The sequence below is a fragment of the Trachinotus anak genome, unplaced genomic scaffold (genome assembly GCF_046630095.1).
Source record: "Trachinotus anak isolate AG129_WGS33_773 ecotype Australia unplaced genomic scaffold, CSIRO_AGI_Tana_v1 ptg000008l, whole genome shotgun sequence".
NCBI lineage: Eukaryota > Metazoa > Chordata > Actinopteri > Carangiformes > Carangidae > Trachinotus > Trachinotus anak.
In genome coordinates, this window is record NW_027273859.1 from 12,941,375 (window position 1) to 12,967,122 (window position 25,748).

The window sequence follows — 25,748 nt, forward strand, 5'->3', positions numbered from 1 at the left end:
AATGATACCTCTGTTTCCTTCTGCTACCGTATAACTGTGCATTTGCTTTCCTTGCTTTCTTTTTAGAGGGAACATGTTAATTGTGATTTGCTCAAGAAGAGTTATTCAACATGTAAAGGTTACCTCTTGGTAAATATACTCACTCCCTGCCTGTGTGTGTGTGTGTGTGTGTCTTCTAAGGCTTCAGTGATGGAGAAAGGGAGCTGTGGAGGACTGCAGGCAGCAAAAAGAAGAGGTCAACATGAAATCTCTGAGATTTTGCCCTCCACTGGACCCACATGAGGTGAGCTTGGGTTAATAAACCAAAATGTGTGTGTGTGTGTGTGTGTGTGTGTGTGTGTGTAGCATTAGCCTATACAGGCTAGATGCGATGGCACTATGCATGTACCATGCCTCCTATCCATTTTTGTACCTGGCAGAAAAAACTTAAATTTAGTCCAATCACTCCCAAACTGCATTTTCCCCAGTTAATGGATTGTCCGAGACCTCTGTTAATTTAAGGACTAAACATTTCAGTGAAATTCACTCTACAAAGGCTTTGAATTACTGATATTTTATTTTCATTCCTTTTTTCAAATCACAAATTATTTTTGCTCTAATTATTTACTCAGCACAGTGAATGTGATTTCCTAAAGCTTTTGATATTTATTTATGAATTTCCAACACTCTATATTGAAAATTTTATACAAAGTGTCGGAAATTTTGTCAAAAATAGCTAAATTTCTTTGTTGGCAGGGGTTTTGACTGAGTGTTTTTTCCCCTCTGTGCCCATCTCTGTTGATGTGTGTGTCTGTTTGCCTGCGGCAAAGTTAGCCTATGTGTGTGTTGGAAAAAGGCATAGATGTTAGTAGTGGTCCAGAGGACACAGTAAACAGAATAACAGTGGTTTGAAGGCAGCTCAGGCGATGTGATTGTGGGCGATATGAAATCCCATGACCCATCCTTTGCCCTGTGGTCCATACCAAAGACAAGAAGCACAGGGGAAACAGAGGTTACTGTTCACTGTTCATCATCACAACAACACAACACACACACACCAACAAGAGCTACAACCAGGAAGTGATTTCAAAAATTTCCTCTGGCCATTGATATCCATGCAGTAACAGTAATTGCCCTCCGCTCTGCATGGCATTGCTTGCATTGCGTGCAGGGCATCTTGCTCTATCAATTAGACCCCCAGCCATTATTAGACATGACATTTTATGTTGTTGAAGAGAGACAAACATTTTAATGAGCTGAGCTTACTCTCGTGACAGGAAAATATTTATTATATTAGCTGGCAGCAACGGCAGATTTCCATCTGTGCTGTCTTCATTTCAGCTTTGACACCATTCCTCTTATGTCTAGGTGACCTCTTGAAAGACAGCAGGCAAAGTGTTGGGATATTAGGTGTAAACATCGTGCATAACTAGCTACAGTGATTGACATGTCACTGTCAGCAGAAAATATACAGTAGCAGTTGATACCTATGCCATGCTTATACTCTTGATGGTTAAAAACTATATCCCACACACAGTGACAAACTTAAACTAAATGAAAATAAGCCCAATGACTTTACATGTTCTGTGTTAAGTGTTAAAAGTTTATATCTTGGTGTTGCTAAAAAAAAAAAAAAAAAAAAAGAAAAAAAATAAGGGGGTGAAGAAGTGAGGTGGTATGTCAGTGCCCATGGGCATCAGTGTGCAGTGGTGTTACTCGTCCTAATTACTCCCAATACTCACACACATTTGGTGGACTGCTCAGAAGGGCCAATTAGAAGGGCAGGGCAAGTCACTAGGTAGGAGAAGTCAGCGCTGAAGAGTGTAGCCATCTAGACTATACCACAGAGAGATGGTGTATTATGGCAGTCTCTGCAGTACATTTCCATAAATTACTTTTCTGTATAGTATTAAGACTTTCGCCACCATATCACTGGATCAAATTCAGTTACTTCTAACTTTAATATTGGCGTCGTTTTGTATTTACTGTATATGTATTGTTCAACATAACATCAGCTCAGCATTTAGGAGTTACTGCTTTTTTGTGATAGTGTCATGATAGTGTTAATCAGGGCAACCAAAGATGTTATGGGGGTAAAGTGAAAACCATTGGCCCTTTGAGAAAAAAGAGGTTGTTACCTGAGACTTCAGAATTGTGTCACCGCATCATGGAGGAGGGTAAACAGCTTTAAACATGGCACACTTTGCTGAACGTTTCAATGGTAAGAGTTTTCACCAGATGATCCAATGAGTGAGAGTAAACATAAGCTCTGTTGAGGATGTTTGCAAACATTTCTCTACATACAAAATGATCACCTTAGATAGACCTCGCTCTAAGCTTAAAGCCCAGCCTTAAAGTGTGTTAGGGTCATCAGACCTCTATATCTGAGTTTGAATTATTTAGTTTGAAAGATAGTTGTTTTTTTTTTTACAAGTAACATCTAAACGCCCATCAGCCATTGCCTGTTTACAGAATATGGCAGGGCATGAAGCTGAAACAGGAAACAAGGAAAGCTTTCCGACTGTGCAGATGCAGATGTACTTTGACAATATCAGGAAATGTTTCCATTTGAAATGAGGACAACAATTTTTTTTTTTTTGGATAGTTACATTCCTCTCTCCTGCACACTAGCTCTTTTTCTCAATATTAAAAATTCTATGGGCATGATTAATATTTCCACAGCTCAGACAAACACAAAACATTTATACTGTAAATTTTGCCTCAGTACTATTTGCTGAATATGAAGATAAGCACCCACAGAAACCAACAATGTTTGCTCTACAGTTTGTTTACATTGCATCACCTCATTTCCTATGCTATACTCATAATCATCTGTTAGACATGCATATTTGCTGTACAGCTGCTTGCTATTAGGGCGCCAGCGGGAGTAAGTACTTATAGTGTGGCGCCCATATTTGTGAATATAAACCCTCCAGTCTTGTAGGCCGGCTTCTGTATCATCAGTGCTAGCCCACAGCGATTAATGAAGTCGTCTGCTTGTGTCTGCATGATTAAGGAGTGCTAAAGCATCAGTGTGTTTGTGTGAGTGTGTGTGTGCGCATGTTGTGTGCACAGATAAAACAACAACAGGGAACAAAAGATGCCAGCATAGAGGAAAGCTTTGCAGTGGGTCCACTCACAAATGTCAAAATGACAGTTTTGCACAGTAGAGATTGCTTTGTAAATGCAAAGGCTTAATTCTTTATGATCAGGTAATACAATAGCAAACAATTATAAATGATGACTAAAACCAGAAAGGCAACTGAGGGAGAAAATAATACATTTTTTTATGAAAATATTGTAAAATATGTGAAAGATATTTTTTTCTTTTTAGTGATTTAGTTTTCCTCTATAATTTTTCCTATTTCCTATTTGTCAAGTAATTCCATATTTCATGCTTGGATGCAATCCTTTCCCCATGCTATATATTGCAGATGCTCATGCCTCTTAGCGATAGCACAATATGTCCTTTCCATGGTTGTTCAAAAATTCCACAAAACTAGAACATACTCATCTTTTTCCCCCCTCATGCTGATGCACCATATTATCATGGGTGCACCGGGGATGAGACTGGTATTTGTGGAAATCTCGTCTTATCAATTTATAATTAAAACAGATAAAACTAGTTGTTTTTTTTCCATTTAATATCCAAGTAGCTTTCAGCGGGCTGTTTAATAGCGCTGCGTAGGGAGGGTTTCTTCTGCATCATCATACAGTCAGAACAAAGGATATGCACATCGTAAAATCATGCAAATGAATGCAAATCGCTGGCAGCAAGGAATAGCAAGGTGGCAGGAGGAGAGTTTGAATAAGCAGAGGACTTTGTATACAACACTTGCTGGACAATCTTCCTTGAAGTTGTGGCAGATAACTGAATGTATATTGGTTTTGAATCTGATTCTAAATCTCTTCTCGAGACTTTGTAGAATTTTCTCAGCTTACAAATACTGGGTAGATCTGTTTACCCGCAATTCCTGAATAATGTGTAGCTTTGTATCGTTTCCTTTTTGATTGAAACTGTGCTTTATTTATCTATTCATTTATTTATTTATGTTTTAGTGCAACAAAGTGCATGGTGTTCATTACAGAGGGGTTTCTAAGACACAGTAGCTGTTAACAGCATTGCAGTATGTATGTATGTGTGTGTGTGTGTGTGTGTGTGTGTGTGTGTGTGTGTGTGTGTGTGTTTGGATGATGCAATATTTTGACGGCAGAGAAATGCAGAGCAGATATTAGTAATAGCAACGCTAATGAAAGTCACACCTCTGCTACTCGCCCGCCCAGTAAAAACAGCTTTATCCAACATGTGACATTTTCATAATTATGTTCAGTTACTGGGGGATTAGGTAATGACAACGCAGGTCAGCCTCAATTTTCCTCTAGGCCTAAAAAAAAGAAAAATATGCTTGTATTATTTTACTTGATATTTGATTTGGTTCTCACCATGGATATTTAAAGCACTAGTAGGGCTACTGCATTATCACAAATGCATCAGCATAGACTGCAAAAAGATTCACTTGAGTACTTAAAAGTTAAAAGCCACTTTGCTTCCATCTTAAATTATATATAATTACTTTTATAATTCATTATACAACAGTGTCTAAAGTGTGTGTGTGTGTGTGTGCGTGTGTGTGTGTGTTATAAAATATGCCAGTGTGTTTCATCACAAATTAATTCAAAATTTTCACTCAATCCTAATTCGTAGAAAAATTCTAAAATGATTCAATAAAATCCTTATACATAAATTGAATCATTTTGCAAAGCACATATTTTTTTCCATGAAATTAATTCACGCAGCATCACTTCCCTCGACAAAATGCTGATATTAATGTAGACATGGTTTAACAATATCACATTCTCAGAGTCTCATAGCCATACAACAATAAGTAATTTGTCTCAACTTGCATGCACAAAAAATCATATTTAAATAATGCCGCCCTCTGTCAGACACTACACACACACATACACACACACACACACACACACACACATACAAGTGGACTAAACCGCAGACACAATATGGTAGGGGAGAAAAGGGGGAGGGCTCAGACAGACATTCACAATTGTGCATAATGATGTTAACATTCCTGCATGTCTAATGCAGGGGATATTGAGACAGACACTAGCTGGTCGGCGGTCTTGCTGTGTGTTGTGTGTGTTCATGGGTATAAACTGTAGCAGTGCATAATGATGTATTAATTGTGGCCTGCTCTCGCTTGTGGTGTTTGGGCTCCATGCCGAGGTTACCACGAGGCCTTTGATGCGATCGTTAATCTTATCAAACATATGCAAGATCACACTGCACTTGATTTTCTAGTCTGCTCACATGAAATTGTAGGTGCACCGCAATATGCGTAACAGGAGCGACTGTTGTTATTGCTTTGTACAAAATTACAACCACTGGATGTTTATTGCTTCTTTTCTCAATTGATTGTAAAATGTGGAGTGATTAACCCAGATTTACAGAGCCGTTTAAATGTAATAACTCAACAAAGGGATATTAGTGTGTATCAGTGGCCAGGATAAATGCTAAACTGAAATAAATGGCACGACAGCAGTAATTTAAAACACCCTCATCCTCACAAAATGAAATTTTGTATTCGATAGGAGTGGCTTAAAGGGTGTTGCCTTAATTTCATACGCATGCACCATCAAATGATCCTCCAATACTCCAATATATATATATATATATATATATTTTTATTATTATTTTTTTTTCAACTTCCTCCCAAACAGAAAGGCACAAACAAGGGAGGGGAAGTGGATATGAAAATGGAGTGCCGGCATCATGAAGGATGGAAACAAAGAGGGACAGACAGCATACACTGAGAAGGACAGGCAAAAGATGAAGCTCATTTTTCCGTGGGCACCCAGTGGCGTCTGCAATGCAGATCGCTGAAATCCCCCTCGAATGCGTCCCTGGGCTTAAGGGGGGTGGGGTGGAGAAGGGTGAACAAGGGATGGGTTTATGCTATCTCTGCTTTGGTACACTTTGTTTTTTTTTTTCCTCCCCCCACTGAAATATATTTTTTCTGTCTGCATCAAATGTCAAGTTAATTTCCTGGGTGCTATGAGGGATGTGTCCTCCCCTTCGGTATGTGTGGCAGGGTGGTGGATTGTGCAGGGTGCTGTGCGTGCCTGTGTGTGTGTATGTGTGTGTGTGTGTGCACGTGTGTACGTCTGTATGGGTGAATGGGGAAAGGGAAAGGGGCATGGCAAGGCAAAGAGAGAGACGAGAGGTGGTGAGGGGGGGTTCAGTACAGTATCTATAAATTGGCTCTCTCTGAAGAGCTAGAGAGGTGTGTTGATAGTGTGCGCGCATATGTGTGTGTGTCTGGTTGTGTAAGAATATGATCCAATTATTAATAGATGCTTTTGTCAGTGTACCTATGCCCATGTGTCTGTCCTTATTTGTGCACTCATATGTTCAGTTCTTTTGAAGGTTCATCTAAATTGAATACTAATGCAAAAAAAAAAAAAAGAAAGGGAAAAAACGTTCTATATATCAGGCTATAATAGATGCTCAGTAATTCAATGATGTAAAAAAATGGAAGCAAAGAATCTTCCAGGTATTTCTCAACAGTGTAGTTAAGTGTGGAGGGAAATTTGCTGAGACTTGCTCATCAACTGTGCTGTGTTTCCTGCTCACTAACAACAACGTCTAAAGCTACTTACCAACTGATATCTAGTAGCATATTATGTTAAACATTCATGCGTAGCAGTCCTCTTTTAACCTTGTTGCTTGGCAATAGCAGCCTTTGTGTCCTTCTGCCTTCCAAGGCTGGGCCATATTTTATTTTATTTTTTATTTATTTCAGGTTTCCTCCATTATTACCTAGTAATTGTGCCCCTTTGATATTCTCATGTCTTCTACTTTTAGACATAGATTTACCTTTATTTTCTCCTTTTCCAAGAGTAAACACAAATGTACTCTGACTATCTGTCTCTCTGTTGATGTGTTACTCGTACACAGCTTTTAAAACAATTGGACTTTGATCTCGAGTTTATGTCTGTGTTCAAATGCACAGATTTCTCTTGGTGCCATATGCACAGTGCTTTTGCATACATGTCCATCTGTGCATGTCTATGCATGTGTGACTGTACGGATGTTTGCCTGTGTATGTGTGGATGTTCATCTGGATGATTTTGTGCATTCTTGCATTCGGCTGTTAAGTGTATGAATGCAAACAGTATATTTTGTGTTGCAAAGTGTAAAATGCCTCATTGCAGAGAAAGGGATTATGCATTTGTCAGTCGTGCTTACGCTGATGTATGCTCCTGCCCCACAAATGTCACATCCCATAACCCAGAAAAATTACACCAGTCCCACCTAATTACGCATATTCATGATGCTGTTTTGCATAATGCTGGTAGCATACTTCTGTTACAAGCCACAGAGCTGAGGGATATGGTTGAGTGAAAAGGCTTTCAATCCACTGATTCAGTGCGTCTCTGCCACAAGCATCAGCTTGATAACACTACCTCCATGCCAATTTTTTTATGATCTGAGACCATTATGTTAAGAGAGTTTTTTCTTATTTCTTGCAGTCAGTCATATTGTCACTGCCTGCAGCATGTTCAACCCTTGTGGGAATAAAGAAATAAAGAAATTAGCTTTGTCCTAGATTATGAAGGTCATTTTGAAAATAGATCATATTCAACTAATGATTTTTAGACACTTACTTTGTCATTTACACTCCATCTCCTCTCTGTTTCTTTTTGCATTTTGTTCTATCTTTCTGTCTTGTACCACTCCTATAGTAAATCTGATTCTCCTGGTGATTGAGGATGAATGATATGTAAATCAGAGGGGGAGCATCTACAAGCAAGGACGAGAATATACAGAGAGAATCCAGTTCGAAATTATGACTGCAGAAGAGAGACACAGGAGGAAGTGTTGGAGAAAGAGATGGAGGATGGAGGAGAGTGGATGAATGGTAGTGGCCAGCTCAGTGGCTTATTGTAGCACTTGTGGAACAGACTTAATCAGACTTGGCCCGGCTGTAATGAAGGCGAGGGTCCAGGCTGTGCCACTGCTTGGGTAAACAACGATTGTTTCAGTCCAGGGTTCCCAAACACGGGCAACAATGGTGCTATTGTCCCGCTAGCTCTCATTAAGAGGCGAACCAGAGATGGGGTGAGTAGCAGAAGTGGGGAAGGGAGGTGGGTAAAAAAGGGGCAAGATGGGCAGGTGGGGGGTAAAAAGAAGAGGTGTGGGGGAGAGCAGGAGCGGGTGGGAACCTGACTAGAGCAAAGGATTGGGTGGGAGGGGGGCGGAGTGGAGAAAAAGAGAGGGATGGAGGGAGATGGCGAGAGGGGCTTCTCTGATCCTCATCTTTTTTTTCCACACTTTCATTGTGTCTTCTTCCCCCACCATCTTGTTTCCATATCCTTCTATCTTCTCCGCCATCAGCTCTCTTCCCCGTCTTTTCCTCTCATCCTTTCATCCATACTTCCTTCCTTCATCATCTTACCAGCCACCTACTCTATTCCCTCCATCTGTCCTTTGTTCCTCTCCGTTTTTGCATGTGGGATGGTGAGGGATGCTTTGCCTGTCATACCATCTTTGCATCACCTTTCCCATCCAGAGCAGGAGAGAGCGAGAGGCAGAGAGAAGAGGAGAAACAGGGGACTGGGAGGGGGAATGAGAGGAGCAGGGGAGAGAAAAGGGGGGCAGGAGCGAGACAAAAAGAAAAGATCACGCTGCTTCCTGGCTTAATGAACATGGGCCAAGGATGATCACAATAGAATACATTATGCTCTTGTGGGTAGCGGCAATCAATTAGCAGAGAGCACACCACTGGCACACCATCGTTCCCGCTTGGGCACTGGCTCATTCACTGCCCAAACAAGTGACCCAAAGAACCCTCTCGCCTCGCTGTTTTTCCCACCCTCAATGCCCAGCGGCTACAAAAGATTTGATTTCATTCCTCAATGTGAAAGAGGACAGTGCTGAATTTGCATTTCCGCCACATTCACTCCACGTTAGTTGGAATATTAGTCAGGTTCCGCTACAGTCAAAGGTTCTGGCTCAATGTAAAAAGTGTGTTGTGTTTGAATGGGTGTATACATGTACTTGCAGATATATATTAACCAAAGTAAATCCCCTCCCACTCCGATATGGTCCCCATCAGCTACACCACCAAAAATGATGTGATGCTGATTGGACTTTCTCAATTGAAAACTATCCTCAGTCAACGCATTGTACCCATTAAAGATTGGCCCCACACAATGGGAATCTGACATGACAGTGTCTCTGTGACTGACCCTTGCAATTGCATATCAAATTGTCACTCAGGTCCCATCAGCAATTCATACTGCTGTTTGGTGAAATTCCTTCATCCCCACCACCCCTGATGTTTTCTTCTTCTTTTTTTGTGTCAGCTAGAGGAATAGCTCCAGATAATGGCAGCAATCTATATCGTGAAAGAGGCAAGGAGTTGTTCTGCCTTAACACAGGCACAAATCACCACTGTCTGGCTGAGGATCTGTAAAAGTGTCGGTGATGAGTAGAACACACTGCTTTCACTAAGGAACTTTGCTGTGACTCCAGGCAGAGGCTGGAAATGGAGGAAACAAAGGGAAATGAAGGAAAGGGGAGAATGGAAAAATTGTAATACAAGTCAGGATGTAGGATTTTTTTTTCCTGAAGACAGTGCATGCTGAGCGGAAGATGGCCTCGGGTTTGGGTTCAGGGAATTCATTGTTGCTGTGTTTGCCAGGGCATTCACACTCTACAGTATAGCCATCTGGAGATTGTACGTGTGTGTGTGTGTGTGTGTGTGTGTGTGTGTGTGTGTGTGTGTGTGTGTGTATTTCAATCGCATTTACCTTTATTCCATGAAACATAATACAATGTAATGTTGAACACAATTTGTTACATAATCTGTGAAAACTTTTTCTTCAAAAGATAATAGTTTCTTACAGTTATTCATATTTTTTACTTTTCTGAAATGCTGAAATACGGCATTTGAAGTAATAAGTGATCCGATCAACTAAACTCGCTGACAATATCCCAATTGTGTTTAACAATTAATTTAGGTAATCAACTATGAAAACTATGTAAAAATTAAAGTAAGCTGACAAGAAAAGCAGCATCGCCGTATGTATTGTAGTGGTTGTACTTAGACACAATCTCTTTATAAATCCCAATGACCTAACCTTCACCGTATGATTCAGTTAAACTTGTTCAACCATTATATTTTACAAACCCTTTTTGTATTTCCATGAGCAGCTTCCCTCTCAGCAGTTGACATCAGACTCAGCCAACCACATGATCACATGCTACGTAGAAGCCAAATGAATATTTTGAATTGTGTGAATGAATTTTTTCTAGTAATAGAATTTAGTTGTGTTCATTTGTTATGTCACCAATTATTTTTTTTGAATGAAGAGTGCAATTTTAGATGAATAGAAAAGTGACCTGCATTAACCTTGACAACATGGCTAATATAATGCCATTTTGTTTAGTGCCATGTTCTCTGTGTTGACAGCCATTACTATAGCCTATACAGTAACATGAATAGAGAAAAGAAATTCTATAAATACCATAATCTATGCTCCTTCTTTGTGCGCAATAGATGTTTTCTTTGCTTTTTCGCTTGTAAAACCTTTGTCTTCATAAGAGCATTAAGACCCTCATTAAATGTAATACTGCAGAGCTGAAGTCAACACCACATTGAGAATACATCATTCATCCTTCCTCCGAAGCTAAAATTGAAATAGATTATTCTATTTATTATAATATATGATTTTGCCCCTTAATTATCCTAAGCTTGGTATTGCTAATGTAATTTTGTCTGTTTGGCTGTGTGTAACCTAATGACAGTATTAGTTTGTGTGCCTTTTTATTAGTGTATATATATTTGTAGTTTCAATTTTCAAGTTAAATCTCACGTGGTGTTTGTACCTATATAAAAAAAAGCACAAACACATTTTTATGACATGGTACATGAAATCCAAGGCTACTGGTTTTACAGTCCACGTGCACTGTCTATAGGAGCCTCTTCACTAATGCATGGATGAATAGAAAATGTGTCACATTATGTATACTTTCTGTTGTTACCTGAGGAGCTTTAAAGTGGATTTTATCTCTTTTAACACTGAGTGCATGGGTAGAAGTGTTTTGTTTGTCTTCAGAGTGCCTCAGAATGGTTCAGGGTTGTGTTTTGACCTTTCAAAGAGAGAAAAAAAGTGATATTTTCCTCTGCATCTCAGTGTATACTGTATGTGTGCTTGTATGTTTGTATCTGTTAGAATATTCAAGTGCAAAATGCTTATAATGTATTCAGTGTTTTCAGGCTGCAGAGGGCATTGTGTTCGCTCTCCACTTTGAAAGTTGAAATGTTCAACATCTAATGGATGGGGAGCAGAGATGGTAACATAGGGCATGAGAGGGAGGGGTGCACACTCTATTGCATCTGTTTGTGTAATACGTCTGGCTGTAGGGTGAAGTTTTGGGGAAAAAATACCACATGTGTTGATGTTGCAAACAGCTTTGTTTTAATGAGGAGTGTCAGATCAATTAATATTCCACCAGTGTTCAGATAAGTTGCATGGAAAGAGGTTGCTTTTATCATATTCTGACAACTCTTTGTGCCCTTCTGAAACCACACAAAACATGAAAGATGAAAAGACACAGCCTGTGTCCTGCACTGTGTTACATCTTTCAGTTTGGTCTTGTTTAAATCCCGAATATTTGATGTAAAAGAATTTAAAACCTTAAAACCAGGTCTCAAAATATGTTTTTTTTTTTACATTGTTAAGCTTTTATCTCCTTAGGTAGCTCCATTTGTTTTAAGGTTGTAATGTCTGTTCCTCTCCTCTTTATCTGTTTCCTCTTGATCATCTCCTGTACTCTCACACCACTGGGTCCCCGTGTGCAGGCATTCATGCTGCTGACATTTGTGTCCAAGCAGGGCCCAGTGACATGGCCTTTACCACCCCTCGCTGGGTCTCCCTTCGCCATCCCTGCCCCCCGTCGCCATTCTTAACCCACCAAGTCCTCTTCATCAGTGTGCACAAAAGTGTGTGTCTGTTTGTATGTGTGTTTGTATGCTCTGGGACCATCCTGTGTGAACAGTTCTGTGTGTTTGAGCCATGTCCAGATCAGCCATGTTCATGCTTGCCTGTAGCCCTGTGTGCACAGTAGGGGACATAGTATGGAACTAGTCTCTTGCTCTGCTGGATGCAGGGTGAGCAAATACAGTCACTGCAGGCTGGGAGGTAGAGGGCCACACACGTGACAGTGGATAGCTCAGTCTGATGTGGTGAGATATTACAAACACATGAGGTCTATCCTAATGAGGACAATAATCTGAAAACATGTCTTAAAATGTCTCTCTTGTTACAGGATACAACAGTTCTAACTTTTTTTTTTTTTTATAAATTTCATGGCCATAAAATCTCACCTACGTTATTCAATATAAATTATTTGGAAATATTTTGACCCTGACTGTCTGTGAATTCTGGAGGAGCTATTATGTGCACAGACAAAGTACCAAGCCTCATTGTTCTTCTTCTCAAACACACACACACACACACACACACACAAGCACAAACATACAGACATGCTCACCGTCCCTGCAGCCATGGGAATGGAGAATGCTGAGGTTCAAGGTCATTTCAAGTATTCAGCTGCCTGGGGCTCTCCATTGTCAGTGCACCACATCCTGCATGCACTCATAGACACACACACACACACACACATACACACACACAACATGTTCTAGGTAGGCGTACACTCTACACACCGCATCCCACTAGCACTCACATCTGAGACAGCAAAGTGTCTGTCAGGTGAGAACATGACACTTTGTAAGTCCACTCACATGCACAAACAGTTGCAGGTGCGAATATTCAATGGAGACACAATTATCCATGTTTCTATACCATAGACTGCCATGACACAAATGAAGGAAAAGGTTGTACAATTGCACTTTTGTGTCATCATTTAGCTGTCCTGCAGCTCTTTTGCTGTAATTATTTATTCTTCGTGCTCTACATCTACAGATTGTGCTTTATTTCTTAAATTGTAGTTGATAGTTTCTATAGTTTGGTGTGGTCTGATTACATACATTTGGTTTTATTTCGTGAGATTTCGTGGAAACGGCACAGACCAAGTTTTTAGAAACAGAGTGAAGGTGAGGAAAAGAGAGAGAGCAGCAGCCGTGGGTGTGATTAGCTCCTTTGTTGGAGGTCTGTTGAGCTTCATTGGCTCCAGAGAATAGGTTCCTAATGAACCCAGCCAAGCTTGGACCAAACTTTGTGCTGAAGACAAACTAAGTTATGGTGGTCTGGCAGAGCGCTGGGGGTGAGCCGACTGATATACAACGCCTGGACATATGGTCCCCCCATCAGGGCCTCTCCCAGCCACTTTCTCATGTCATGGCTTCTGTGTGTGTGTGTGTGTGTGTTGCTTTTGTGTGTGTACATGTTAGAATTGATACACACAAGAAGAATATTTATAGTGTGGATTTTTATATTTGTTTGATAACTCATGGGAACAGAGAAACAGAAAAGTGGAGAAGAAACAGAGGGAGTGGGTTGGGGGGGGGGCTGGGGTGGGGGACAAGGGAGGCTGGTTGATGCTTACTGAGAGCGACAGAGGAGAGAGGGCTGCAGGCTTTGTCTTTCCAGCTGACCCCAATACAGAATCCTTTCTGACACGTCCTACAAGACACGGAGTAACTGAGTAAATCAGGCCAACCTGGCTTTGGTGTAGCAGCGACTGCACCATAACAGATGCAATATGGGACAGAACCACATGAACTCATGACACTAGGAAGAACATGATGGGAGAAAGTCTGAAGATTTTATGCATTCTCAAAAAAGTAATTTGGTAGAAGTTTATTCATTGTAAAGTGGAGGATTAGATAATAAGCAGCTTTAAGTGTGTTTGTGTGTGCATATGTCCATGCATGCACACCAGCGTTTAAAGAGGAGGCGCAGGTGAGCCTGAGTGCGGTTTGAGGCTAATCGTTTGGGTCAGGGTGGGAGCGTGGGGACGGATGGCTTCCGTGTCCCACCAACAAGGCTCTTGGTAACTGAGCCGGCGAGGGGGAGAATGGGCCCACTACAGGGCCACACAGCAGGCTCAAACAACACTTATTCTACTGGCCAAACTGTCAGCCAGAACAACTTCATTGTGCCCAAAATTGGAGTTGAAAGCAAGGCAGAGACTTGGGAGGGGAGGGGGCAGTGGGAAGGTAGGGAAAAAGAAGGGGGGGACGCAAAGAGAGAGAGAGGGAGAGAGGGGGTCTGTGGGAAACCGGGGGACTGGAAAAGGGGGAGTCCCAGGGAAAGTGCAGTCTTGGGGATGAATAGGGTCAGACGGTGTGAGTTCATTTCTGTGAGGAGAATTCCCATAGATCCTACACGAGGAGCAGACGGCCAGGAGCAAGGCAGTGGCTCGAATGGAAATTTATTAAAATGCCTGCTGGGATAAGGGGAGAAACTGTAGCAGTTTTGTATTCTACTGTCTGCTTTGTCACCATATTTGCTCATAACACCCAGCAATGATAAACACAGTTTTTAGACAATGGTAAAATAACAGTTGATAGTGCTACACATTTAAGAAATGTGTATATAGTGTGCATTCACTGTGCAAACAGCAGCTCCTCCCCCCTCATCGCATGCCAATATTAGATCATATATTTGAGGAATGTCTCGAGCCTATGTAATAAACAACTGTGCCACACACACAGGCTACCCACATGCACTAGACACTTTCCTCCAGGATTTCCCTGCCTTGGACCCCGGGAGGGAGCCCAGCCACAGGCTTTGAACTGTGATTTGTATATAGTACAACAGAAACCCCCTTTAGACTGACACTAAACCAGTTTAAATCAGTCCAGCACAGATTTACGTCACCATTCTCCTCTTTGTCTCTTGTCTCTTCTCCTGCTGGCTTTTTCAAATTCATCTCCCTGCTCTCGGTAACTACTGCAAAAGGGTGAAGAAGTTTACTTAGTCACACTGAGTTTGGGAAGATGGGGAAAGTCTGTGATTCAGTGTGTGTGTGTGTGTGTGTGTGTGTGTGTGTGTGTGTGTGTGTGTGTGTGTGTGTGTGTGTGTGTATGTGTGGGCGTAGGTGTGTGTGTGTTTTCGTGTGTTCGTGCGGTTTACTTGTGTATGTGTGAGTGCATGCGTGTGTGAGATGCTGAAATGTACACACACACACACACACACCCCTGTTTGATCCAGAGCTAGCCCTGCAGCTCCCAGAGACTCAACAAAAGGCCTCCTCTATCCATTGTATGAGCTGTGTGTTTCCCAGGAGAGCTCGGGCTCAGTCAGAGAAGGGCCCCAGATCGCTTTCTCCTGACATGGATGTTTATTCGCTCTATGGTCCAGCAGAACACCCTCAAAAGGACTGGCCTTAGCAGTGTGACGTGCATGACACATAATTTTGGAAAAGAGGAAAGGGGCTAGAGGTTGTGAAAAAGAAAAAGAGAGAGTGAGTGTCTTGACAGTTGAGCAGACATACAAGACAGACAGATAGGGAACAGTGCTGTCTATGAAGGTGTTCTCGGTGCACTCATATGAAAAAGAATATTCAGGGTGTTCTCCACCATTTTATTTGCTCCTTGTCTTTACACTAGTCAGCTTTCTTGTCAACCTTGTTCATGAATGTAGATCCACCCAGTGGGTGGGTAGAGATTTCCCCCTGATCTTGACAAGCTCTCCCATCCCTGACTGCATACTAATTTCTCCAGAGCTACTGAACCAATGCAAAACAAATACAAATTGCCAGGGCCGCTGTTCATTGCTTGAGAAGCAGGGTCTTAGACGGTTAGCAGATAGTAGCTGTCTATTGTGGGTCTGTGATTAATCAGATTGTCTGCTGTGGACAGAGAAGCTTACAGGGACCGCTGTTGTAGTTGGCTATGTGATACCTTTAGGAATCCGTCAATATGTCAGAGTTTCAAATCCTGAGCTAATGACTGGAAGTGTAAAAAGCCGACTTATTCTTCCACCAGTCAATTAAAAGTCCATCATCATCATGCTCTATGCGATCAGTCAGACAGTAACTGATTGTGAAAAAGGTTTGCAGGTTTAAAAGATGTCTCAGCATTTCATTTGGTAGACAATGATCTGTCCTCAGCTGCTCTCTCTTCACCAGTTGTCTTTATCTAAGAGTTTTGAATGCTATCAGAGTGCTTCACTTTTGCCCGCAATATCTAAAGGTTTCCTTGAGATTGAGAGTGCCTGCAGGGTTGACCATAGATCTCAGTAGAGCTGCAGAAGCCGACAGTTGAAAACAAACATGGTAGGCTGATACCATCTAATCTGTTGAACACCATTATCGTCTAAGATATCGCTATACTTCCCTCCATACCCGCGTGCACCCACCCTCCACACCAGACTTATTCTCTCCCTCCACACTCTTTGAGGTAAAAGCTTGTGTGTTGAGGCTGAGAGTGAATGTAAGCCATTGTTATGGTGTAACCAGACTCTACAGCAGGTTGTTTGATCCTGTTTTGGGCCTGAAAAGCCTTTTTTTTTTTTTTTTTTTACTTGAATCACCACATCAGCTGAGAGGGTCAGACAACAGGCTCTATTTGTAGAGTCCTCTGTGTGTCTGAGTCTTTTTTTTCTTTCTCCTTTTTCATCCTCACTTTGTTTCTCTTTGTCAGTCTAAATCTCTCATCCAGACTCAGATTTGAGTCCGGGGCTTTAATAACCATAAAGAGGAGCGTGCACTCATTCACATATAATACTTAGACACGAAATTATGCTTTTAGGCACATGCTGTTGCTCTCAATTTCTCCCTCATTCTACTCCCTTTTTCTTTAAACAGGATCTTCTCGTACGTCTCTCTCTGTACAGACACTAGGATTATGTTTCTTGCTTGCACCTCTGGTATGGCAATAGCAAAAGAGAACGTTGCTGAGAGGTGTTTAGGTGACAAAAGCCTTAGTAAATTGTTTTGTCGGCCCACAATGCTTCCCATGATACAGCCAAGCTCTTGTTGTGTTCCTGTTTACCCAACATCATTTAATTATTTACATTACAACACAGAACCATGCCTCTGTATTGTCGAATGTTTTAGGCGCTGACTTGCAGTTCTACACCTTTGTTACTGTTTTGGCATTGTGCTCTCAATTTATGATCTGTTTGCCGTTCAGTGTAGACAATGTGCATGCAAATTTCCTCGTCCTATTATGCCTGGCTGTCTTTGTATGTCAGCTTTCTTCCCTAAGAGGTATAGATGAAGAGTTGGAAGGGGGGATGGAATGGTGCTGTATGTATTTGGAGGGAGATTTGTGAGCGCACATGCACAAACACACATGCACCCATCTGTGCCCCCAACCCATTTCAGACGTGAGAAACTGTACCTTAATTTGCATAAGAATAATTGACACTTCAAATTAGCCTTCCAATCAAAGAGGATTATTTTTTTCAGCATATGTGCAGGCAGTGAGCACAGCCATGCTGGAGAATATGAAAGGGAGGGCAAAAGAGAGCACGGATGGGAGGGGACACGTCATAAAAGATTAACCCTTTCATTTCCTCATCTCAGAGTAGAGGATTTGATATGCCTTTTTATTGCAAATATAACTTGATATACACTAAAGCAGACTTTTGTAGGGAAATAATAAATGGTTTCTTCTCTAAATCAAGGGATCCTATGCCTGCCTGGTAGGGCAAAATGGGGTTTCTGATTGATAGGTATTTTACCTTTGAAAGCTTTAGGTGCACTGACTGTGTTATGTGCACGTTTACACGTCTATATTCACCTCAGTGACATTGGGCGCAGGCCAAGAGACTGAGTGCTATTAAGTAGAGTGTGTGAGTGTGTTTGTGTTAGTGTGGATGTGTGTGGATTGAGGGTTTGCCCACATTAAACCATTAAAGCAAGTGCAATGTTGAATTATTGATAATGGCTAATGAAAAGGATCAGTTCAGGATGAACTACAGGCTTAACCATAGCCCTGAGGGCTAACACACACACACACCCACACACATATATACACAAACCAAGTGTCAATTATTTTCCCTGTTCAACATCTCTTTTAGCTTTTCTGAGACAAGAATTAAACTGGTACTGGCGTGGTATTCTCTGTCTATATCTCTCTCTCCATCGTGTCGAGGTTACGTTTCATTCCACTTGAGAGTAAGGAAGACCCCAACACTAGGCTGCTGTTTGCTCCCAGGCCTGCCCAGTTGAGAGAGCAGAAAGCCTTATTGAGGCTGAGCAGGTTTTCAGGCAGAATAAGGGACAGGGATTCAGTTTTGGGGGGAAGGGGATGGAGAATAGGGGTTGAGGGTTTGGAGGGGTGAGGGGGACCGGCGCCAGCCCCTCTGAGGCACTCAGCATCCCCCCGCTTATGGGATGGCGGATGTGTCTGGGGGTATCCATGACAACACTGCTGCATGCCAGGGACATACCACGGCAACATGGCCAAGTAGAGTTGGTGTCGGTGTGTGTGTGTGCGTGTGTGTGTGTATGTGTGTGTGTGTGTGTGTGTGTGTGTGTGTGTGTGTGTGTGCAGATCCATTAAAGCCCACATATCTCTGTGACATTAATATTCACTCACTCAGACGAGGAGCTGCTGCAGCCTCAATCAGTTTGCTGTTAGACAGACATGCTCAGACACCTTTATTTCAGCCTTCGATTCAGATGCTCAGCATGAATATGTCCACTGCGTACATCCTTTCTTGTAAGTGAATGTAAGCCAGTTTGTGTAGTTTGACACAGTTGTCAAGGAAAACACCTTCTCGCTAATGGTTCAGCATGGCACAGTTTCATGCTTGTACTATACAATATATTTTATACTTTCACAGACAGAGAGGTGCACCCTCACATTCACTTGGGTCATGAAGCACAGGTCAGGACTCACTGTCTCACAAACATGCACACACACTAACACTCACTCACACACAGAGACTCGCACAATCACACTCCTAGCTCTTGCACAGATCAAGCTGTGTTATAATAATCCCATCTGGGACGGCCTGGATTCTCACTCAGAAACTACCCACATAATGATGCTCTGATGAGTTCCTGTGTGTGTGTGTGTGTGTGTGTGTGTGTCTGTAAAAGAGAGGGAGAAAGAGAGAGAGAGACAGAGAGAGAGAATGGAAGGTGCCTTATGTGTCATGGGTTATATACTGTTTTATATTTTAAACCCACATCCCTGCCCACACACATGCACACATACACACAAACTGACGCACACACACACATGTATGTGGAGTCAAACTCAGCTCCAATGGGAGAGTATTTTTAACCCCAACTGCCTGCACATTTGCTGAGGGGTTAAAGGGCGGAACAGTGAATCAAGTAAATAATTCACAATAGCTGAAACTCTTTCGATGTAACCTCTGCATGAATGGGGGAGGGAGACCAAAGAGACTTAGTTATGTACTGGCACACTATAGCCCTGTGTAATTGTATTTACTGTTTTGCTTAACTGTACAAAGCATAGCAAAAGAAGTAGATCAAAAAGCAATGCCCAATAAGACAGACATGACTGTCATCCTTTAATAAAGTCTGATTCCATGCGGTGTCTGTAAAATGTGTATATAGATATGTATACCTTGCATGTTTCTCCAGAGTACATGTGTATACATACATCTACAACACTAAACATTATGCCTATTCTGTGTTTTTAGGTTGGATGGAGACCTCATACATCGTGACCCAGAAACAAATGGCATAATGACTGGAGTCCCCAGGCCAAAGATGTCAAGGATATTCAGCTGATCTCAGAGGTGACTGCGTTCTCTCCTTTCAAGCATTACTGTTTCTGCCCTCTTGTTATATGGGCTATATTTCACCATTTCCCTGCTATGGATCAGCAGGCTCTGCATTCTTTTTCTCAGAGAATTCTATATGAAAGTGTCTGTAAGACATTTTGAGTGACATTGCTTCTGTCAAACGGCTGATTGAAGAAGACACAGAGAGAAAAGCTGTGCTAATGAAATCGTCTGACCCACATCCTTTAGTGCTATCCATTTCTCCAAAGACACAGAAAGGGCATTTATACAGGTAAACCGTGACTGGTCCCTGAAGTGAAAAAGGGGTTTTTCAGAAGGAAGGGGAACATCCATTATTTACTATACTGGGGTTGCAAGACACTTAGGAGATAATGCAGTGCTTCAAGCATACAAAACATAGAGCCTCCTCGGTGCTGGGGCGGCCATTGTTGTGTGTTTTGAACATGTCTGTTTCCATCCGTACTGACAGATGAAAAAGAATGTGTCTCCCCAAGGTTCAGAAGCATGGACACAGATAGATAGAGAACGAAGGAGAAGGAGAGAATCGGATGGCAGGGATATGTGTTTGTGTGTGTGTCAGTCATATCTTTGCGCATGTGTGTCTATTTATTGCCCCCAGTCTGTTTTTTGGAATCTGTATGTACAGTGGTATATGTCCAAACCTACCCAGTCCCAGATTATACAATGTAAATGAAGCAGTGTTACACATAGTGCAAGCACGTGTTTGAACGTGTACACATGTGCATGCATGTGTATGCATCATGTTTCTCTGGCACAGAGTCTGTATAAATAGTCTCTTCCACAACAGAAAGGCTTCAGTCAAGTCTTATTCTCTGCAGATCAGCAGCAGCATCAGTTGCCTCCTCATGGAGAGTGGAGGCATCTGACTGCAGTCTATTGGGAGTAGTTAGCAGAAGGAGAGCAAGGCATACTACTTCTGCACCCTGTTATCAGACTTGGGGCAACACCAGGCACTACTTTCTGCCTTTGTCAATTTCCCAAAGGACACGCTGACATGAAATCCTCTTTTGTGGATGAGGGGAGACCACTCCCAAAAATTCCTGTATTTTTCCACATAAATGCGCACTGTGGTGGAGAGCATTTATCCATGTTTGCGGATCTGGTCTGGAAAAATCTGGGTCTAGTGGCATTGAAGAATCCCCCAAACTAGACTAGACAAAAAAGTTTTTTCATCAGTACACTGAGGTCAAAACTACAAAATCTATGCCATGCCCCCTTTGTAAAAGATGACTCTAGGTTCACACCTATAATTTTACTTCACTGAGACGGGTTGTGTAAGGCATCTTGTGTGTAACAACAATATAAGTAGCATCTTGCAGTACAGGTATCATGGGCTGTATGTAAGTCAGAAGAAGCAGGTTCTAGGTGAGGAGCTAAGTGGTCAGGTTTGAGTGGAATAAACAAGTGAAGATATGAACAGTCTCAGTGAACATTATATGAAAGTTCCCAGTTTTGCAACTGTTCTTTCTTGCGTATGCCCTGCTTTGTTTACAGTGATCTTTCTTGTGTCTCGTACATGACTTTTTTCAAAGGTGTAATTGCTTAAACTTTTATCAATACTGACAGACTATGCCTGGTTAGATCAGTCAGAGTCGCTAAAATTCAACTATTCAGTTCATTTTCAGTAACCACAAGCACATAAGTATAATTCATTCACATTTATCAGCACCGTGTCTTTCCATTCCTCAATTATTTATAGTCCTTTTGTCTGCAAGGGTCCCCAGTTCAAAAAAAAAAGAAGAATTAAAGTTTTTTTCACAAAAGTATTCCAAGTTATGAATACTGTGATGTGAAACCCATTGCAGACTATCAAGCATCTTTATTTGCATCACACACAATTCAAACATTGTTTCTCCGTCCAGCTGCCTATCATCAGGTATGCTTGTTTTTCTGAGCTTACAGACTACAAACTGGAGGTCATCCTGCAAAGATCCAATCAGATCAGATCAGATCAGGCACACCTAAGCAAAAAAAAAAAAAAAAAAGAAGAAGCTATTATTTTAGTCAGAGAAAGTGCTGCTATTGGCTACTGAGTCTGTCAATTATTCTAGCTTGAAGACAGGCGTCTGCCCTATCAAATGAAACCAAGCAAGAGAGGCTGGACATTTCCAGGCTCATGCTAACTGGCTGTAAAAGGTGTGAAATATGCAACCTCACAGCTGAGAGGCTGCTGGAGAAAATGTAGGAGGAAAAAAAGGATGAAACACTATTTTGAATGATGTAAAACGTTTTTTTAGGCATCAAAATGCTTCAGGACATTTTCTATAGTTTCAGATGCACGTTAGTGTTAGAGTTAGTTAGTTAGTTAGTTAGAGTTAAAGCGCAATTTTCCACAGTTTTCCATTTCAGAGGTTCAAGGATGCCAATGACAAAGCAAACTAAAAAGTCCACAGCTCCCATAAGCTTAGGCCAAGAGATGTAGAAAAGATGAGATGATTTTCATAGCTCTTGTATAAAGTATATCCTAGTGTTGTTATCAAATATAACCTTTAACTATAATACCACTGATGTGGTTTAGGTTGGGTTTTACTCCCATGCCAAACAATCAGGTTTTCAGAAATTTAGGAGATGTAATGTATGTAAATTGTAAAAGTTAAGAGGTCAAATATAGCATGAGTGTCCTGAATGGAAGTTATTTCCTTAACTGTCCAAGGCAAAACATCTGCTTTCACATCACTGACTAATGCACGGCCAATGCCGCTTGCTTAAAACATGATCAACCCCTAAAGAGCAATTGTTGCAGCTATTTTATTTACCTGATAAACGTCGAGTTATGATCTGTCTGTCCAGTTGGTGACTATCAAATGCTTTGTCTGATGTAACCAAAATATCAGAGATACTGAGGAATACCAGCAAAGCTCTGGACCCGCATGCACATGTACACACACACACACACACACACACTGCGGACATCATATAGGCATTAAACTGCAGTGTCAGCAGAGAAGACGAGGAGGATGCAAAGAGAGGCACATGTAGCTTTGACTAAGATCAGCTGCCACAGATAGACAGGCAGGCCAGGCAGACAGCATGTGCCCTTGAGGTGCTCTGAGCATGCATGGTGGTGTGCTTGAATTGTCGAATCCACCTCCCTTCATCTTTTGGAGTTTGGCTGAGTTTGGCTGTTGATGGCCCAGGGACCCCCTGCCAACCCCGAACTGTTCTGTACTGTCAGCCAAACATCAGAGAAATTTGTTGTAGAAGAAAGCCTGGCCAAAATAGTGCTTTTGTGCATTGTGAAAAAACATAGGGGAGTTGCTGACTTATAGCAACTTGCAAGGGACTCATCCCCTTTTAAGACATTTCAAGTGTCAGACAAGATAAATCAACAAATACATTAAACTGAAGCACCCCAGTTGAAATCATGGGATCCTAAAGTGACGTACTGCTCGGTCTTTGTTGTCTGATGCAGACAATGACACCATACACTGAAGATATAACTGAATTAGTCAGGCATCCTTACTTTCTCAAATGACCCCAGCTGTTCTGTACAGCCTATACATTCACATTGGGCCCCAGAATACCTCCCATGCTTGTCAACGAGCTCTATAGTTTCTTGGTAATGTAATACCATAATGTCTGTCTGGAGGAAGGGAGTGTCAGGTATGGCGGGAGTAATGGAGGAAGGGCTGGAGGTGCAGGTAACCCAGGTTAGGCTGGGTGTAAAGGGGATCCGATAAGGCGTTCCCTGGACCCTACAGTCTCCCAGTCTCTTCTATTAGAGAATAATAAGCAGCTGTAACCCTGAGACACTCCCAGGCCTGTGTCCTCAGCTACAAAAACCTTCAGCGGGCGTCTTATCAGGTTCTAAGGATATCATGTAAGACAATACATGTGAGAAGTGCAGGGGGAACAATGGGACGAAAGTTCAGTGTGATATGAGGGGGACTAATGTCAGCAGCTATTGTTAAGGCCTTTGTCGCCTTCAAGTACACTGGGAACTCACAACTTACTGAACTCCTTTCATTCAAGGATTTTGCATTGGGATGTGATGAAACTCTACAAACAAGTGCAGTCCCCTATGCTGTAGCATTGGCAAACTTTACACACAGAGTTTATGTGTTTGTTGTGGATAAAGTGGAACTAACAGGCTACTGTAAGGTGTCAGCTTGACCCTATTAGCTTGGAATATTAGATGAAGTGTTATGTTAATTGCAAACTAAACTTATCTGTATTTTCCTAGAACAAATTTGCTGTTTGGTGGTGGTGGTGACATGTTTCTAAAGTTTTCCATAAAGCTTTGAAGTAATGCAATGTAATAAATTATCAGATGAGATTTCTGGTCTTTGAATTGTTTTAATTATTTTTTATATTTCTGTTTTTCAGGTGAATGAGTCATCCTGATCAACTGGAGAGGAGCTACAAGATGCCCGCTCATTAATCTCACACACTCTACAACACTTGGACCTGCACTGTACTGTTCATTTGTGTATTTCTCACAACTGGTTAAATAAGATTGTTGACCAAACTGTCCTTCACAATGACCTGAAAATAGTAATCCCAACACCCACTGTGACCTTAGGCATCAATCTATATATTTTAAATACCTCCAAAAATTTGATGAAAATATTCTGCACATTGAAACTTGTGTTTAATTCATGTAATTGATTGAGTCTAACAAGTATATATTTTGACAGCTAAATAAAAGCCATTTCTTTCTCTTCAAGTGATGTTTTTAAGTGTGAGTTATTTCCTCCTTTCTGTGCAGTGCTTTGGCACCCCAGGTAAAGAACAATGTGCTTGACATAATTGGGTCCCATTTAGTTGTGAAAAGAGTGCGCATGCTGATAAAAGCTGGCAGTGTGATCAAAGCACCACGCGTTCCGATCAAAATCGTACACCTGACACAGTTGTAGTTTATTCAGACAGACTTACGAAACGTGGAGGAAACAGTTTTCAGACAGAAGCCTCCCTGTTTAAAATCACTTCGATTCCACTGTGTGCACTGTTTGGTGTGCCACTGTGTGTCTTTCAAATCAAATGTAACTCTATGTGCAAAATATGAAACAATAATTGATAAGTAGAATGAATCTATCTATCAGGTTTATGTTTTTGAAAGAGAAATCATACAATCTGATTTTTATTTCCTCGTCAAAGTTTCCCTATAGTTCGTTTCACACTACAACAAGAAGGATCAAATGTAGGAAGTAGTAACTTCTTCTGACAAATTATTTCTTATGGGAAAAAAGGCTAATTTTTCTCCCTCTTCTATCCTTCATCGCCCTCCATTCATCTTTATGTGCCTCTCCATTTCCCCTTCTCCTTCCTAATCATATTAATTCTCTGTCCCTCCCTACTTAACATTCATTTTCACTATTTTTCTCACGCTTACCCCATCTTCATTTCCTTTACCAGCATCACTCTTCCCTTCTTTCCTACAACCGTCTTTCAGTCCCGTCTGTCCCACCCCTCCTCCCCATCCTCCCCCCACCCTTACCCATTCTTTTGCTCCCTCTCTCTCTCTTTTGCTCCCTCTGTCTCCCTTGTCTTTCTCTCCTTCTCAGATGTCAGATCACAGTCTAGTCTTCCGCTTGCCCTGTCATCACATTTTTCACACAACCCCATCCCTTAATTGGGCCTGTATCATCATATCATATCATGTAGAATACCTGATCACAGCGAGAGATGAAAGATAGCCTCCACCTATCCCTTCACAGACAGACAGCCACTCACACACACCGTAGACTATGACAAACACACACGTACACACAGGCACGCTCGCACAAACACATACATCAGTGGTCGTATGGGACAGGAATCCAAGCTGATGGCTGTGTCTGTGTACATTTTTGCACCTCATGTTTGCACCAAGTTGTCGATGTGATTGTTACAGTGTGACAGGTGAGATGGTGTGTATTCCAAGAGTGTCCAATGATGTTTGTATCAACTGCCGTTGGCTTTTGTGATGAGACAAAGGATGCCCTGGAGCCAGCAGTGTCACATCTACAGGTAACTAGCAAAATAAAGAAACATCAACAACAAAAAAAAAGTGTCTCAGGAGAACTAAAATAGCTCCAACTTGT

At 41.6% G+C, this 25,748-nt stretch overlaps 1 long non-coding RNA gene across 1 annotated transcript in view; it reads left to right on the forward strand.

The window, feature by feature from the left end:
• The window catches only part of LOC139623981 (uncharacterized), a 39,018-nt gene extending 14,627 nt beyond the window's left edge, over window positions 1–24,391 (forward strand). Inside the window, exons 2-4 of the long non-coding RNA XR_011691625.1 lie at window positions 181–283; window positions 19,600–19,698; window positions 24,052–24,391. This is a non-coding gene — a long non-coding RNA (uncharacterized lncRNA). The remainder of the gene's footprint in view (window positions 1–180; window positions 284–19,599; window positions 19,699–24,051) is intronic.
• The last annotated feature ends 1,357 nt before the right edge of the window (window positions 24,392–25,748 follow it).